Here is a 17467-nt window from a genome sequence, read left to right on the forward strand (position 1 = left end):
TCACACCCTTCCTCAAACCTAATGCCTGCCAACCAAGGATCTGTTGTTCTCCATGACAATAATTTAGTCATTTTGAGAATGTTATAAATGGAATCAGACAGTATTTAGCCTTTTGAAATTGGCTTTTTTAGCACTTAGCATAATGCTCTTGAGATCCACCCAAGTTATTGTGTGTTTCAATAGTTCATTACTTTTTATTGCTGAGTAGTATTCTGTTCATGGATTGTACCAGAGTTTATTCACCCATTGAAGGACATTTGGAGTGTTTTCAGGTTTTGGTTATTACAAATTAAGTTGCTATGCATGTGAGTTTACAGATTTTTATGTGGACATGAGTTCATTTTTCTTGGATAAATATACAGAATAATTGCTGAATCATATGGTAAGGGTATGTTTAACTTTACAGCAAACTGCCAAACTGTTTCCCAGAATGGCTGTACCATTTTATACGAGTATGAGAGCTGGTTGCTCCACGTTCTTGGTATTTTTCATTTTAGCCATATATCCTCTTTGGTTAAATTGTCTTCAAAATTTTTGCCCATTTTCTAAATTGAATGCTTCTTACTGTTGAGATTGGAGACTTCTTAATACATTCTGGATATAAGACCTTTGTTGGATATGTGATTTGCAAAGATTTGTCTCTCCCAGTCTATGGCTTGTCTTTTCTCTCTTTAACATGGTCAGTCACAGATCAAAAGTTTTTAATTTTGATAAAACTCAATTTACTGATTTTATTCTTTTATGAACCATTCTTTTGGTGTCATATTTAACAACTTTTAGCCAAAGTCACAAAGATTTATTACAATTTTTTCCTCTAAAAGTTTTATACTTTTACATGTCACATTTATTTTATCTGTCAGATTTACTGTCCATTTTGAGTTAATTTTACATTAAGTGTGAGGTTTAGGTGAAGGTTCATTTCTTTTTTTTTTTTTTTTGGTCTATGAGATGTCGAATTATTTCAATACTATTTATTGAAAAAAACTATGCTTCCTCCATTGAATTGCTTTTGCACCTTTCTCAATTGCCCACTCATTGGTAATATACTCAAAAGAGCTGAAAACAGATACTCAGATACATGCAGAAGATTATGTCCATATAGCAGTGCTATTCTCAAATAGCAAAAGGTAGAAGAGCCCAAATGTCCATTAACGAATGGATGCAAAAGTTTTGGTATACACATACAATGAAATATTATTCAGCCATAAAAAGGAATGAAGTACTAATAGATGATACAACATGAATGAAACTCGAAAACATTACACTAAGTGAAAGAAGCCAGACAGAAAAGGTCACATATTGTATGATTCTGTTTATGTGAAATATTTAGAATAGGTAAATCCATAGAGAATGCAGATTGGTGGTTTCCAGGAACTGAGAGAAGGTAGAATTGTGGAATGGAGAATAATTGCTTAAGGGGTATGAGATTTTACTTTTGAGTTAATGAAATGTTTTGGAAGTAGATAGAAGTGGTGATTGCAGTCTCATGAATGCGCTAATACCACTGAACTGTTCACTTTTAGATGGTTAGTTTTATGTTATGTAAAATTTCATCTCAATGGGGAAAAAAACAAGTTAGCATATCTGTATGGGTCTATTTTGGACTCTATTCTCTTCCATTGATATATATGTCTACCCCTCCTCCAATACCGTACACTATCTTAATTACTATAGCTGTAATTGCAAGTCTTAAAATTAGAAAGCGTGATTCTTCCAACTTTATTCTTTTCAAAATTGCTTTAGCTATTTTAGTTCCTTTGCCTTTCTATATAAATTTTTTTGGGGGAAACTGTATCTATACACACACACACACACAGAGGAAGGACTTGCTGGGATTTTGATAGGAATTGTGTTAAGCCTATGAATCAATTTGGGAAGAACTGACATCTTTTCTATGTTGTCTTCCACCCCATGAACACAATATACCCATTCATTCATTTAGGTCTTCTTTGATTTACTTCATCAGCATTTTATTAATATAAGTACATTTGCCTAGGTATTGCATTTTCATTTTTTGGAGCGACTGTAAACAGCAGTGTGTCTTACAATTTGGGTTTCCGATTGTTTTTTGCTAGGATGTAGAGATATGATTAATTTTTGTGTGCTGATCATATATCCTACAAATTTGCTAAATTCACTTATTTGTGCTAGGAGTTTTATTGTCATGTGGTTGTTGTGGTTTGGTAGGTTACTTGGGATTTTCTTTATAGACAATCACGTCACCTGCAAATAGGGACAGTTTTCTTTCTTTCTAGTATGTATGCCATTTATTTATTTGTCTTGCCTTATTGCACTGCATAGAACTTCCACTACGATTATGCTGAATAGGAATGGTGAGTATACATCCTTGCCTCATTCCTAATTTTAGGAGAAAATCATTTAGTCTTTCACCACTAAGTCCAACGTTACCTGTAGGTTGTTTATAAAACCTGCAGGCTGTGAAGCCAAGTGCTCCTGGACTTTTTGTTTGTTGGGAGTTCTTTGATTACTACTTCAATTCCCTTAGTAGTAACAGGTCTGTTTAGATTTTCAAATTCTTCCTGGTTCAGTCTTGAAAGGTTATATACTTCCAGAAATTTATCCATTTCTTCTAGATTGTTGAATTTGCTGGTATATAACTGTTCGTAATATTCTTTAATGATTCTTTGCATTTCTGTGCTGTTGGTTGTAATCTCTCATTTATAATTTTATTTATTTGGGCTCTCTCTTTTTTCCTTAATGAGTTTGGCTAAAGGTTTGTCAATTCTGTTGTTCTTCTCAAAGAACCAGCTCTTAGTTGCACTGATCTTTTCTATTGTTTTTTAAATTTCTGTTTCATTTATTTCCTCTCTGATCTTTAATTATGTCCTTCCTTCTGTTTACTTTGAGTTTTGTTTGTTTTCCTAGTTCCTTTAGATGTAAAGTTAGGTTGTTTATCTGCGATTTTTCTTGTTTCTTAAGGTAGGCCTGTATAACTATGAACTTCCCTCTTTTCATTGTTTTGTGCTACACCCCACACATTTTGAAAAGTTGTGTTTCATTTTCATTTGTCTCAAGGTAATGTTTGATTTCCTTTTTTTTTTCTTTCTTTCTTTTTTTTAAAGGAGGGCACAGCTCACAGTGGCCCATGTGGGGATCGAATCGACAACCTTGGTGTTATTAGCACCACGCACTAACCAACTGAGCTAACTGGCCACCCCTTGATTTCCTTTTTGATCCAGTGGTTGTTTAGTAGCATGATATCTAGTCTCCATGTTTGTGTTTTTTCCAGTTTTCTTCCTGTAGTTGATTTCCAGTCATGCCATTGTGGTCAGAAAATATGCTTGATATGATTTCAATCTTCTTGAATTTATGGAGAATGTTCGAATGTCCATGTACACTTGAAATTACCTGTATTTTGCAGTTCTTGGATGAAATGTTCTATAAATGTCTATTAAATCAATGTGACATTTAAGGCCATTACTTCCTTATTTATTTTCCGTCTGAATGATCTATTAAATTAGGAAGTTTTCAGTTTTTTCTTCAAACCTTCACTCTTATTTCTTTCTCCTTTTGGGACTCCCAAGATACAAACACAAAAAAATTTTTGTTACTGCCACAAAGGTCCCTGAGGCTCTGTTTAGTTTTTTTATTCAATATTTATTCTCTGTGTTGTCAAATTAGACAATATCTATTGAACTAATTTCAAGGGCACTGATTCTTACCTCTTTCAAAGCTATTCTACTATAAGTCAAATTTTTTATTAGATCGTTGTATTATTCAGTTCTAAAATTTCCTTTTGGTTTTTCCTTACAACATCTATTTCTTTGCTGAGACTTTCTAATTTTTTTAATCGTTTCAAGTCTGTAATTGCTTATTGGAGCATTTTTATTATTATAGCTTCTTTAAAATCCTTGTCAGGTAATTCCAACATCTGTGTCATCTCAATGTGATATCTACTGATTATCTTTTGTCATTTGAATTAAGATTTTCCTGGTATGATAATGAGTATTATGTTATGAGACTGTACTTTCTATTTTAGTAGGCAATCAAACTGTTTAGATTCCTAGTTCACTTTTATGGGCTGTGGCTCAAACATCAATTTAATTGTTAAAGCCTTTTCAGTGTTATTTTGTTCTGTCCCACTTGTGGGTTATCCAGAGGCCAGTTGAAGCCTGGGTGGTATATTATACCACAGTTCAGTTCTCAAGCCTTTTTCGGTATTGATTCTGATCAGTTCATGCATGTGTGTTCAGAGGACTGCCTGGGATTTCAAACAGATTTTTAAAATCCCCTTCTCTAACTTCCTCCTCTTCCTAACCCTACTTCTAGTCTACCTGGGACAGGGATGGGAACTGCCTCATTATTGCAGTGAGGCAATGGACAGGGCCTTGTCCAAAGTCTCTGAAGTGCTAACACCACTTGGGAGAGGTAGGGGTGCACTCATTGTGGGGCAGGGGAGCAACTTTTTCCTCGATGTTCGCCTAGAATAGGGTAAATAAAAAAATTTTTTTTTTTTCTGGCTCCATTCACTGGTATTTCTAGGTTGGAGGAGTCTTCAATAACCCCAACTGGGATACATAGGAGGCAAAACAAACAAGCAAACAAACACAGGAAATTCACTTTGTACAGGACTTCTTTTTGTTGGAATTAGCAGGAAGAATAGCTATAATGTATTTACTACATCTTATCCAGAAACAGAAACCCATATTTTAAGCCCAACATATTTTCAAATATTTAACGCACATTTAACTCACATCTATAATGGTATTTACTTATTGGCAAACTAATGATTTTGGATTTCCAGTGGCATTTACTCATGTAAGTTCCTTTTCAAAATGATAAAACAATTTTTATTCAACAATTTGAATCTTGAGAACAATATGGTACTGTATCTTCTTATGTAAAAGGAACAGATAAGATTTGTTTGAAGAAAAGAATTCAGGTAATGAACACTTAAAGAGATTATTTAATGCCTCTATGCGATATAGGCTTTGAACAAAGGAAAGACTCCTTATAGTCAAAAGCTTTCTCTTGGGGATCAGCTTTATTTCCTTTTTCATCCATTATGTAAGTACGAGGGACAGAGCCCTGGGTCCTTTGTTGCAAAGCTAAATATAGTCATCTATTCTATCCCTAACCCTTTAAACAATCAACTTTCTCACAGGGCATACTATAACAACCCCTTTCTTTATTTCTGATGAAACTTGCAGCTTCAAGATATGGTCCCCTTTACTAGCTCTAACACTTCCAAACCCAGCAAGTCCAGCTACTCCAGGGAAGAGAATTCAGACCAAAACTCAAAATAAAACAAACCAAAAAATCCCTCCAAATAAGCAACCCCCCCCCACCAAAAACAAACAAACAAACAAAAAAACCCCACAAAATACCACCAGCCTCAGGTAGATCTGAGCAAGAGGAATATCCAAAGTCCCTGGGTTATGCCATTGACAGAACATTAACTAGAATTCCTCCAACAGTCTAATATGCTTTAACTTGATAAAAGAAATGATGGCATGTGTGCATATAAAATTCATAGGATTTTCATAGGTGATATAGCTTTTTAACAATGAACAATGGTTATGCCAATAAAAAGATAGAAGGGAGACTGCCAGATGGCTCAGTTCATTAGAGCATGAGCTCTGAACAACAGGGTTGCCAGTTCAATTCCCACATGGGATGGTGGGCTGTGCCCCCTGCAACTGAAGACTGAAAATGGCAATTGGACTTGGAGCTGAGCTGCACCCTCCACAACTAGATTGAAGGGCAACAACTTGGAGCTGATGGGCCCTGGAAAAACACACTGTTCTCCAATATTCCCCAATTAAAAAAAATACTTAAAAATAGATAAACAAATAAAAAGAATAAAAGATACAGTAATTATGGCAAAATAGCAAATAGTTGAGAGAAGACAGTAACAAGCAATGATAAAAATAATGACCTGTCTCTACCCATTCAAATGCAGTCAGTGACCTCTTACTTCTCTATACGGAAATCTTTATGTGCTTCTTTTTTCTATCTGCATCTTAACCTTCCTGGCTATTAGAGCCTCTTGACATGACAACAATAACCCAAATATACCAGTAGAATTTTTCTGTAGAGTAAAACAGAAGAAAATTATGAACTAAAAGAAAATTTTATTAACCCTTATATTCTCCCTACCTGCAAGAAATCAAAGATGAGGTAAAATGAAAAGTGCATATATTAGCACAGATGCTTCAAATCCCCTCTTGTAGGACTTAAAGTCGCAAATCAGACTTTGACAAGGATTTTAAAAAGAACTAACTAAATTTTTGGTTTACTGTACATATGCTAATAGTAAATTATACTATTTAATTAAGGTGAATAGCTATTAAAAGACTACTGCAAAATGGCATCCAGATTGAAAATGAAGAAATGTTTATTTGCATATAACATGATAATCTATATAGAAAATCTGATGACGTCTACAAAAAAGCTATTAGAACTAATATGTGAGTTTAGCAAAGTTGTCAGATACAAAATCAATATACAAAAAAAAAAAAAAACCCACACTTTTCTCATGTTGAGGTAGTTTCCTTGTAGTCCTACTTTGTTGAGTGTTTTTACCATGAAAAGGAGTTGAATTTTGTCAAATCCCTTTTCTGCATCAACTGAGGTGATCATGTGGTGTTTTCCTGTGTTTTGTTGATGTGGCATATCCCATTGATCAATTTTTGTATGTTGAACCATCCTTGCATTTCAGGAATATATACACAGATGGCTGTTACTGTGCGAAGAGTGGAAATTGACCAAAATTAACTGCAATCACCATACAAGCTTTCCCCTGGATATTGCAAGCCTTCAACAGACTCCAGTTCCAAAAGAGTTATATCAGTTTCTACCAGCGTATTGGTGTCGAGGTGGGAAGAGACAGTTCTGGTTCTTCCTATTCTGCCATCTTGTCAGAATCCCTCTACAGATAATGTTTTTAAAAGCACATTAAAATTTTTTTGACAATTACAGAATTTGATCAATGACTGGTTATTTAATGATATGAAAGAACTATTTATAGTATGCTTAGGTGTGATAATATTAAGTGGTTATGTTTTGGAAAAGTATCTTTATCTTTTAGAAATTCATTCTGAAATATTTACAAATGAAACAATAAAATATCTGAAATTTGCTTCAAAATGATCCTGGAGACAGTAAGGAGTGGTAGCAGTATAGAGGAAACAAAATTGACCATCAATTGATCATTGTTAAAGCTGGGTAGTGGGTACACAGGGGTTCACTAATGTCTCACTTTTATATATGTTGAAAGTTTTCATAATAAAAGCTTTTTAAAAAGGAGCGGTAAAGTAGCCTATAGGAAAAATTAGTGTACTAGAGATAGGGGAAGTAGTAAAAAGATCCAAATAATGAATCAGAAATACAAATATCAAAACAAAGAGCTGTAGGAATTAAACCAAACTGAGTGTGTGTGTGTGTGTGTGTGTGTGTGTGTGTGTGTGTAATTAATTCAGGGATACTCAGAATGTTACTAGACTTTAAGCTTCCTGAGGGCAGACAGCATCCTGTGTCTGTTTGGTTTACGACGATACCCCTAGCAATGTACACAATGCCCAGTACATCCAAATACTTGTTGAATAAATGAACGAATAAACAATTCAATCAGACCTATGCTCCTATATGCAAGGGTTCTATAAAACCTATAAGAATTCAAGATAATGCAGTTTTTATAATGCTTAGAAAACTACTTTTAATAAATTTTCTTTTTTTACTTCCTATGGCCACCTTCATCTTTCATCAACTTCTAGTGGAGCAATCTCCTCTTTCATTTCATGAAAGCTACCCTTGCCACCAAATGGCCAATATAGAAATAGACTAGGTAATTGGAAGCAGGAGGTGGAGAGCAGTATTCTCTCTGCCGAAACAAGACCAGGAGCAGGTTGTCATCATGACCGTAATCTGTTTCTATCAAACATTAGAGAAAAGCTGAAGAAGAGTGCTGAAAGAATAGTAGTGCCAAAATATAATGTAAGTAACATTCCTGACGGACTTAAAGTCCACATAAAAAGCAGATTTACACTGTTAAACGTAATTGATAAGAACCAGAAGAACTATGGACTAAAAGGAGAATATCATTAGGGAAGAAGGTGAAAAGACAACGCCAGATATAAAAAGGAAAGAAAAATTGAGATGAATGGCAGAAGAAACATTAAAATTTGTTAAAGACAGGCGAGAGACAAAGGTAAAAGAGGAGAAGAGCAGGGTTAGAATCTTGAATGCAGTTTTCAACCATTATCGCATAGGACAAAGAGAACTTAAAAGAGAACAACAAAAAAGGAGAAACAAGAGATCTCTACCAAAAGATTTTAAAAATGTAAGGGACATTCAAACCTAGATTAGGAATGCTGAAAGACCACCAAGGAAGCACATTATCTGATCAGAAGTAAAGAAAGACAAGGCAGAAACAGTATACCAAAAACCTATACAGAAAAGACAAAAGTATGACAGCTACCTTTGCAGAAGATCCCTATGAGGAAGAACCTGTAACTGTAGAGAGCAAAATGGAAGCTGCCCTGCGAGGATTGGAAAGAAACAAATCACCAAGGGTAGATGGGATACTGACAGAATTATTTCAAGTCAGAGAGGCTGAATCTGTCAAAATCATCACAAGAATATGTCAAAAAAATATGAAAAACAAAACAATGTCCTACAGATTGGAAACGTTCAAATATACATCCCAATCTTCGAGAAAGGAGATGCCAAGGAGTATAGCAACTATAGGACCACTGCTCTCATTTCCCACACAAGTAAATAGATGTTCAAGGCAATACAACAAAGACTTCTGTCATATATTGAGCAAGAAATGCCAGATATTCAAGCTGGGGTCAGAAAAGGAAGAGGCACTCGAGATCTAACTTGAGCATTTGTTGGTTACTGAAGTGCTCCAAAGAATTCCAGAATGAGTCTGTGTTTCACAGACTCCAGTAAAGCCTTTGACTGTGTCCATCATGAAAACCTATAGGTTGCTCTGAAAGAAACGGGTGCGGCTCAGCACTTGATAGTCCTGATGTGTCACCTGTATTGTGAACAGGAAGCCGCTGTCAGGACACAATATGAGGGCAAAGGTGGCAGACAAGGGTACATTTTATTTCCCCCATTTGTTTAATCTGTACACAGAACACATCAGATGAAAACCAGGGCTGGACTCAAAGGAGGAGTGAAAATTGGTGGACAAAATAGCAATAATTTAAGATATGCAGATGACAACATCTTACTGGCAAAAAGTAGCCATGATTTGACACAACTTCTGATTAAAGTGAAAGGAGAAAGTGTCAAGCAGAACTGCATTTGAATATCAAGACAAAAATCATGAGTACAAAAGAAATACACAACTCTAACAGAGACAATGAAGACACTGAAATGGTTAAAGATTTTGTTTACCTTGGTTCAGTCATCCATTCAAATGGAGACTGCAGCCAGGAAATCAAGAGAAGGCTGAGACTTGGAAGGGCAGCAATGGAAGAATTGGGAAAGACCACCAAGAGCAAAGATGTGTCAATAGAGACCAAGGCTAAGATCATCCACACACTCACATTCCCAATTACAATGCACAGACGTGAGAATTGGACAGTTAAGAAGCCTGATAGGAAAAAATTTGAGTCATCTGAGATAAGGTGCTGGAGGAGAGCTCTATGGATACCCTGGACCAACAGAGAGATGAACAAACGGGTCCTAAAGCAAATTAAGCCTGAAACCTTGCTGGAGGCCAAAACAACAAAACTGAAGCTGCCCTACTTCAGGCACATCATGGGAAGGCAGGGTTCTTTGGAAAGGATAGTAATGCTGGGAAAAGTAGAAGGCAGCAGGTAAAGAGGAAGACCAAATATGAGATGGACTGACTCCATCAAAGCAGCACAGGAATAAGTCTATAGGAGCTGAGCAGGGCTGTTGAGGACAAGACATTGTGGACATCCCCTACTCAGGGAGTCGCCAGAAGTCAGAGCCAACTGAAGGCACGTAACACACACACATCGTCGCCACCATATCCACTTACCACTTCGTGTTCTTTCCTCATTGAACTTGTTTATATTTTTGATCTTGGGAAAGATATTCTCTTTCTTAGTATACACTTTGGTCTTAGTTCTCAGAAACTTCGCTTTTCTGTGTTTGATCTTATCCCAAGCTAAATATTTCTTTCAAATAGAGAAAGGTCCTGAAAGATTCTCCCTATTCCAGCTATTTTTAACCATTTAATAAATATCGTAATACAGCTAAGCTAATGACTATTCCTAATGAGTTAGTTATTATCACCTCTGGTGTTATTTTGGTTCTCATCCCTGTTGGGCAAAAATAGAATAGCTATCTGAATCACTAGGTAGGTAGAACACACTTCACAACGTTGAGAACACTTGATGCTTGGTTTGATTTCATGGTCAGTGCACTAACAGACAAATGACGTTTCCAGTTATACAAGGCCTGACAATTAAGTTTGTGAACTTGTCACCGTGCACTTACATTGGCAGCACTGTACAAACAGCTCGGTAAGGTTTCATCATCTTGGTATATCAGTGTCTCACAGCTGTGTTCGTATCGGACATGTGGCAGCATCTTGCTGAGTGGCATTCATTATTGTTGCGTGTTTTTGTGTGCCATTGCGAGAATGTCTTAACTTGAATTAGAGCAATGAACAAACATTAAATTTCTTGTTAAACTTGGCAAGAGTGTAAGTGAAATCAGGGACATGTTAGTCCAAGTTTATGTGGATAATGCCATGAAGAAAACGGCAGTGTACACATGGGTTAAGTGTTTTTCTGAGGGGACAGAATGCCTCATTGATGAAGAGAGGTCAGGGTGGCCAGTAATGAGCAGAATTGACGAAAACATTCAAAAATTCGTTGAATTGTGCATCAAAGTCATTGGCTGACTGTGAGAAGCATAGCAGACCAAGTAAACATCAATAGAGAAATAGTTAGGAAAATCTTGGCATGAGAAAGGTGTGTGCAAAAATGGTCCCGAAGAAACTCACTGATGAACAAAAAAGCAAAGGAGAGTCGAAGTTTGCCAAGACCTTTTGGAGAGGCAAAATGATGTTTTGGGCCATGTTATCACTGGTGATGAAATATGGGTGTACCAATACGACCCTAAAACAAAGCGTCAAAGTGCACAATGGAAGTCAGCCAATTCTCCATAACCAAAAACGTTCTGTCAGTCCAAGTCAAGAGTCAAAATGATGTTGCTAACCTTTTTTGATATCAGAGGGATAATTCATTATGAATTTGTACCAACTGGACGAACAATTAACCAAGTTTACTATTTGAAAGTGCTGAAAAGGCTGCGTGAAAAAGTTAGACGACCTGAACTTTTCGCCAAAATTCATGGCTCTTGCATCACGACAGTGCACCAGGTCACATGACACTGTCTGTGAGGGAGTTTTTAGCCAGTAAACAAATAACTGTATTGGAACACCCTCCCTACTCACCTGATCTGGTCCCCAATGATTTCTTTCTTTACCTGAAGATAAAGGAAATACTGAAAGGAAGATATTTTGATGACATTCAGGACATCAAGGATAATATGATGACAGCTATGAGGCCATTCCAGAAACAGAGTTCCAAAATTGCTTTGAAGGGTGGACTAGGTGCTGGCATTGGTGCATAGCTTCCCAAGGGGAGTACTTCGTAGTGATATTCAGCAATGAGATACATAGCACTTTTTCTAGGATGAGTTCTCGATCTTAATTGTCAGACTTCATATTTGGGCCTTAAATTTATTTTAAAGAATTTTTCCTGTCCAAGAATAATGAGGTCAGACACATCTTGTATGGGGTAGAGGACTTCTCTCCACAATCTGAAATACATGTTTAATAGCTTCAACAAAGCATCCCTCGTATGACCTGGCCACTTTCCATTCCAAAGACCATCCACAGTCACTGAAATCCATATAGGAAAAGAGATATTTGCTATTTCTCCAATTAGTCTATTAATTGTAAGTGGAAAAAAAAATCATATAAAAAATAAAATAGTTGTTCTCCATTTTCACATCTTTTACTTTTTCTCTCTCTCAAAAAAAGGAAAACTATTAACCTACCAATTTCCAATAAAAGTCCTATTTAAAGCATAAATAAATAAAACAAAGCACCCAAAACAAACAACAATCTTTTACTATTGCTACTTTTTATATACTTTATTTAGACTCCACCTGAAATGGTCTAAATTTCGCTTAAAATGTCAACTTTGAGGCTAGGCAGGAAAAACATCATCCTGTATCAGAAGACCAATAATTTCAAGTTAAACTGGGAATAATCTATATGCCCTAACTAGGAGCTCTCTATCATAGTTGCCAATTTCTAACTTTACCAAACAAGAAACTAAAGTACTGTAATGTCTTTCATTGTAAACTTAATATGAGCTGATTAGAATTTAATTTGAGCTAATTAGAAACTACAAAGTAAATTCTAATAACCATAATGAAAAAAGAGTTTCTTCCATGTCATTCAAAAGTCTACAAAAATGACTTACATTATGCTAAAATGTGGACTCACAACAAATATACCATCGATGTGCAGTTTTTAAAATGAGCCTGAACTCAGTATCAGAAACTACAGAAATATAAATAATAGCACTTTCTCAATTTGTTAGATTTATAAAGCACAAAAATAAACATCAGCACAAAACGGAATTTAAAACAACCCAACGTTACATGTTCACTTTATGGATGAAGAACTTTTTAGATAGGGGACCGGCCCGGTGGCTCAGGCGGTTAGAGCTCCATGTTCCTAACTCCGAAGGCTGCTGGTTCGATTCCCACATGGGCCAGTGGGCTCTCAACCACAAGGTTGCCAGTTCAATTCCTCAAGTGCCGCAAGGGATAGTGGGCAGCGCCCCCTGCAACTAAGATTGAATACGGCACCTTGAGCTGAGCTGCCGCTGAGCTCCCGAGTTGGTTGGAGAACGTCCTCTCAACCACAAGGTTGCCAGTTCGATTCCTTGACTCCCGCAAGGGATGGTGGGCAGCGCCCCTGCAACTAAGATTGAACACGGCACCTTGAGCTGAGCTGCCGCTGAGCTCCCGGATGACTCAGTTGGTTGGAGTGCGTCCTCTCAACCACAAGGTTGTCGGTTCGACCCCAGTAAAGGATGGTGGGCTGTGCCCCCTGCAACTAGTAACGGCAACTGGCCTGGAGCTGACCTGCGTCCTCCACAACTAAGACTGAAAGGACAACAACTTGACTTGGAAAAAAAAGTCCTGGAAGTACACACTGTTCCCCAATAAAGTCCTGTTCCCCTTCCCCTATAAAAATCTCAAAAAAAAAAAAAAAAAAAAGAACTTTTTAGATAAATATATAAAAGACTGTAAGACCTTAAGAGAATTACTTGGTCTATTCTACTTGAGCCTAATAGCATAGCAGGGATTGTCCTCAATCAGACTATTATAATCTTTTAGTCAGTTTAGGCTTTTTATACTATGCCATAGGGCCTTCAACTCTAAAGAGAAAATAATTTTAATTAAGAGAACTATGGAACTTTGTCCCACTGAAGTCCAGTTGCCTGCCCTAAGTACCTTTTTATTTTCAGTTATGTTTTGTGAAATTGCTTCTCCCAAGTAATACTAAGGTATAGATAAATGAATAGAAATCTAAAGTTGGAACCAAACTTAACTAAACTATATGACTGTGAGTCAAGCAGGATTTTCATGAGACATAATGATATTTGCTCAATTCAAAAGACTGCAGAAAGAAAGGCTTAGATTTAAAGTGAAACCTATTGTTGATTACGACAGGGGCTTATTCTAGGTTGTTTTCTTTGTACTAGGCTTTGCATTACATTTTAAACAAATCAGAATTTTTAAAAATGCTTGTTGGTTATTATGAGAACTTATAAATTTCAGTATGAGTAAAAATCTAGTAAAACTGAAAATGTTTCAACTACCCAATCCAATCACTGAAAGTAAATTATAAAGTCTGAATTATTTGTCAGGAATACAATAAGGTATTTAAATGACTAAAGTCTCCCAAACAGATTTAAAATATTTAAAACATTTGCTTTCATTATATCTTTCCCTATTATTCCCTACTCAGATACAAATTATTATCCTCTTTTATATAAGTGATGCTGATGGGCTAAACAAGGACAGCATTCTAAAATCTCACTAATAAGTTACATGAAATGTTTATTTTTATTTTGAATACAAGTATCAAAGGTCAATGATTTCTTTTCTTTATCTCAGTTTTTAGCTTTATTCCTACTATACTAATTTTCTAAGCCCCTGGAAGTTTTTCAGAATTTAAGTTGCTTAAATAGCCTTTTTACAGTAATATTTCACTTAAAGTAACAGTATGGGAACACCAATAGTTATGAATACCAAGAAAAGTTGTAATGGAAAAACAATGTAATAATCACTTTTAAAAATCTGTACAAATAGCTCAACTCTTTTGATTCAATTCTCTACTCCATTTTGTTAAACCAGTGACAAATCATTCTTTTTAAAGTAGCTGTTGTGCTTAAAAATATACTGGGACTAAATATTCCAGTTAGAGAAAGCATTCCTTACAAACACATATGTTTAATTTTGTTGGGATGGGAGAAAGGACTCTTATTCACCTCTATCCAGAGAAAATGAAGAGTGAGAGTGTGTGGGGACAGAGTCCCAGAGAGCAGTTTCCAGGTTCTCGGCCTCGCGTGGAAAGGTGCTGGCTCGGGTAGTAGATGGCCATCAGCTGTTACTGGTTAGCCATTAGCCACTGATATAACTGCTGTGGCTGCGCTGGTTGGTTGGTCGGTTGGTTGGCAGAGAAGCGGCCAGCCGATTGAGGATCGTGTGGCTCCTGCTTCCTGTGTCTCCAACCCAGCAGCCAGCGAGAAATAGTGGTAAGAACTCCCTGGCTCCGTTGGTGTGTCTTTTTGGCATTCTTGTGCGGGGAATGGGACCAGAGACCCCGCATGACAGAGTGAGTGGCATCTTTAACCTCTAACAAATAAAATGTTAAAAATATAGTTCTTGACTTCAAAGAACTTTTAGACTAGATAGAAAAAATGATCATGAATACATTAAATAATTAAATAAAAATAGTTTTCTAAAATATGTTTTTTTGATGAGACTTTCCCCATCTTCTTGAATATTAAAAATCACTTTTTCTTTTTCAATGGAAAAGAAAAGAAAAGCATAGAAGTAATAATTTATTAAATAGTAATATTTGAAACTGAACTTAAGGTCCAAGTGAAATGCTGTTTTGCTATAGCCTAAAAGATTAAAAAGCCAATTAGTTTTAAATCATTCGCATGACTTTCAAGTGAAACCTCTTATACAGAACAAAAGAAATCAGCATATAGAGGATCAAATTTGCACTACAGGTGAAAGCACTTGGCCAGTTAAAAACCAAGAGGAAAATAAATACTGAAGCAAGTGGCAGATAGTTGTTATACTGTGGAGAGCTGAACTATGACTAAATCACAATTTAAATATAATTTTTGTTGGGTGAAAATTTAATGAATATGTAGAAATGGAAGGAACTCAGAAACCATACTTATTTCCATTTTAAATGAAGATGATAGTTCTGCACCACCAGCTGTTTATAGTTCATTGAATGAGGTTCTAGTTGATAGGAGATAATTACCTCTTCCCTACAGGAGGCAAGTGTTTCTCATTCTGCAGACACCTCTGATGAATGGCCACGGGAGTATGAGACCAAGACAGCATGCCAAGATCAGTTTGGTTTTTAATGATCTCTTTAAACACTTGATTTTCTATTTTTTTCTATTTAAGTATAAGAAAATATGTACCTTAAAATATACAGAACCAAGGCACTGGCTATTATTTTGCTTTTATAAGACACTTGAACCTTGAAAGAAGAGTGACTGTACACAGAAAGTATACCATCAACAGTATTAGAAAGAATAGGCATGGTCATTTCAACTTTTTGTGTGTTGAAGACTTCTACTTACTAATTCATTGTTTTTTCTCTGAAGACTATTCTAAGTTCCTTGTCAGTTAATGATGCCTCCGTTATCTCAGTCATTTCAGCTTTCACCTACTTGGAAAGGCCTAACAATTCTATCTTCTCTTCTTTCAAATGTGCCTCTTCATTTCCAATGCAAACTGCCACCTACCTCACTATTTCTCACCTGCTTTATGGTCCTCATATCCTAAATGGTCTCCTTGTTTCTAGTCTCTTCCAATACTAACATAGTTCAACCAAAACACTATTTTCAGATTAATATCACTAACACACCACTCTCATCATGCCACTCCTATGTGTAAAAACATTTCAAAAGTAGGTTGTGACTCCAAAATAGAAAAAAAGCTTATAGCAGACGAAGCAAAATACACACACACACACACACACACACACAACAAAATCAAAAGTAAATCAATTCTATCCATACAAACAGTTAAGACTGGGTACGTATATTAATAACTAGAAGAGAACACCAAAAAATGAAAAGAATAAATTTAAAAGGAACTTGGAGTTTACCCTTAATTTCTATTTCATATTTGTTTTTATAATGATTTTTATGCAATAAATATTTCAGTACCACTTACTGTTTATGCACCATAAAGCTTAACATGTACCCAAGGACCTCCGCAATCTGGTTCCCAAAACTACCTTTTTTCAGCTTATGTCCCATCCCTCCTTTTCACATAGCCCAAAACTCCAGACAAACTGAAACATCCCATCTCTCACTGGGTTCCTGTATTGCTCCTTCCCAGCTACAGACCATTACTTATGTCATGCGGGAGACCCTGCTCGCAGGCCTGCGGGGTCTCTGGTCCCGCTCCCCATACAAGAACGCAGCATATGGTGAGGCCAAAAAGGAACACCCACGGAGCCATAGGTAGGGGAGTCATACCACTATATTCTCTCTGGCGGCACTATACTCTCACTGGAGGCTGGATCCATACTGTCTGCAAACCGCCATCCACACTTGCCAGCCCAGCCGCCATCTTCTTGCTAGCCCCCATTCTTCTTCTCTCTTCTTCTGCTAGCGTAGCCACAGCAGTTATATTAGCGGCTAATTGGCTAACTGGCTACAGCTGACGGCCAATCAGCCACAGCTGACGGCCATCCACCACCCGAGCCAGCACTCCTCCACGTGAGGCCGAGAGCCTGTAAACTCCTTTCTGGGGCTCTGTCCCCACAACTTACATCATACATATGCTTCAGCCGGTGTGTTCTTCATGTTTGTGCATCTAAATCCTGTCTGATTATTATTTAATTAATTAATTTATTTATTTATAATTGCCTGTCAGAGGCTTTTTTTTTTTTTTTTTTTTTTAAAGGAGGGCACAGCTCACAGTGGCCCATGTGGGGATCAAACCAGCAACCTTGGTGTTATCAGCACCATGCTCTAGCAACTGAGCTAACTGGCCACCCCCGGTTATCCTTTATAGCTTAGTTCAAATAATACCCTTTCTACAAAGCTATCCCTGACATCTTCCTCCAATGAGCATTTCATCTATATCTCTTGTCTAAAACATAGCACATTCTATTTTGCATTGTAGGGGTGTGTGTGTGTGTGTATCAGAAGTAGCCCTCTTTAGG

At 36.6% G+C, this 17467-nt stretch overlaps 1 protein-coding gene across 4 annotated transcripts in view; it reads right to left on the reverse strand.

Moving 5' to 3' along the window:
* Positions 1-17467, reverse strand: part of FUT8 (fucosyltransferase 8) — a 211179-nt gene that overhangs the window by 50120 nt on the left and 143592 nt on the right. The window lies entirely within an intron of this gene.

The sequence above is a fragment of the Rhinolophus sinicus genome, linkage group LG03, assembly GCF_036562045.2.
Source record: "Rhinolophus sinicus isolate RSC01 linkage group LG03, ASM3656204v1, whole genome shotgun sequence".
Classification (NCBI taxonomy): Eukaryota; Metazoa; Chordata; class Mammalia; order Chiroptera; family Rhinolophidae; genus Rhinolophus; species Rhinolophus sinicus.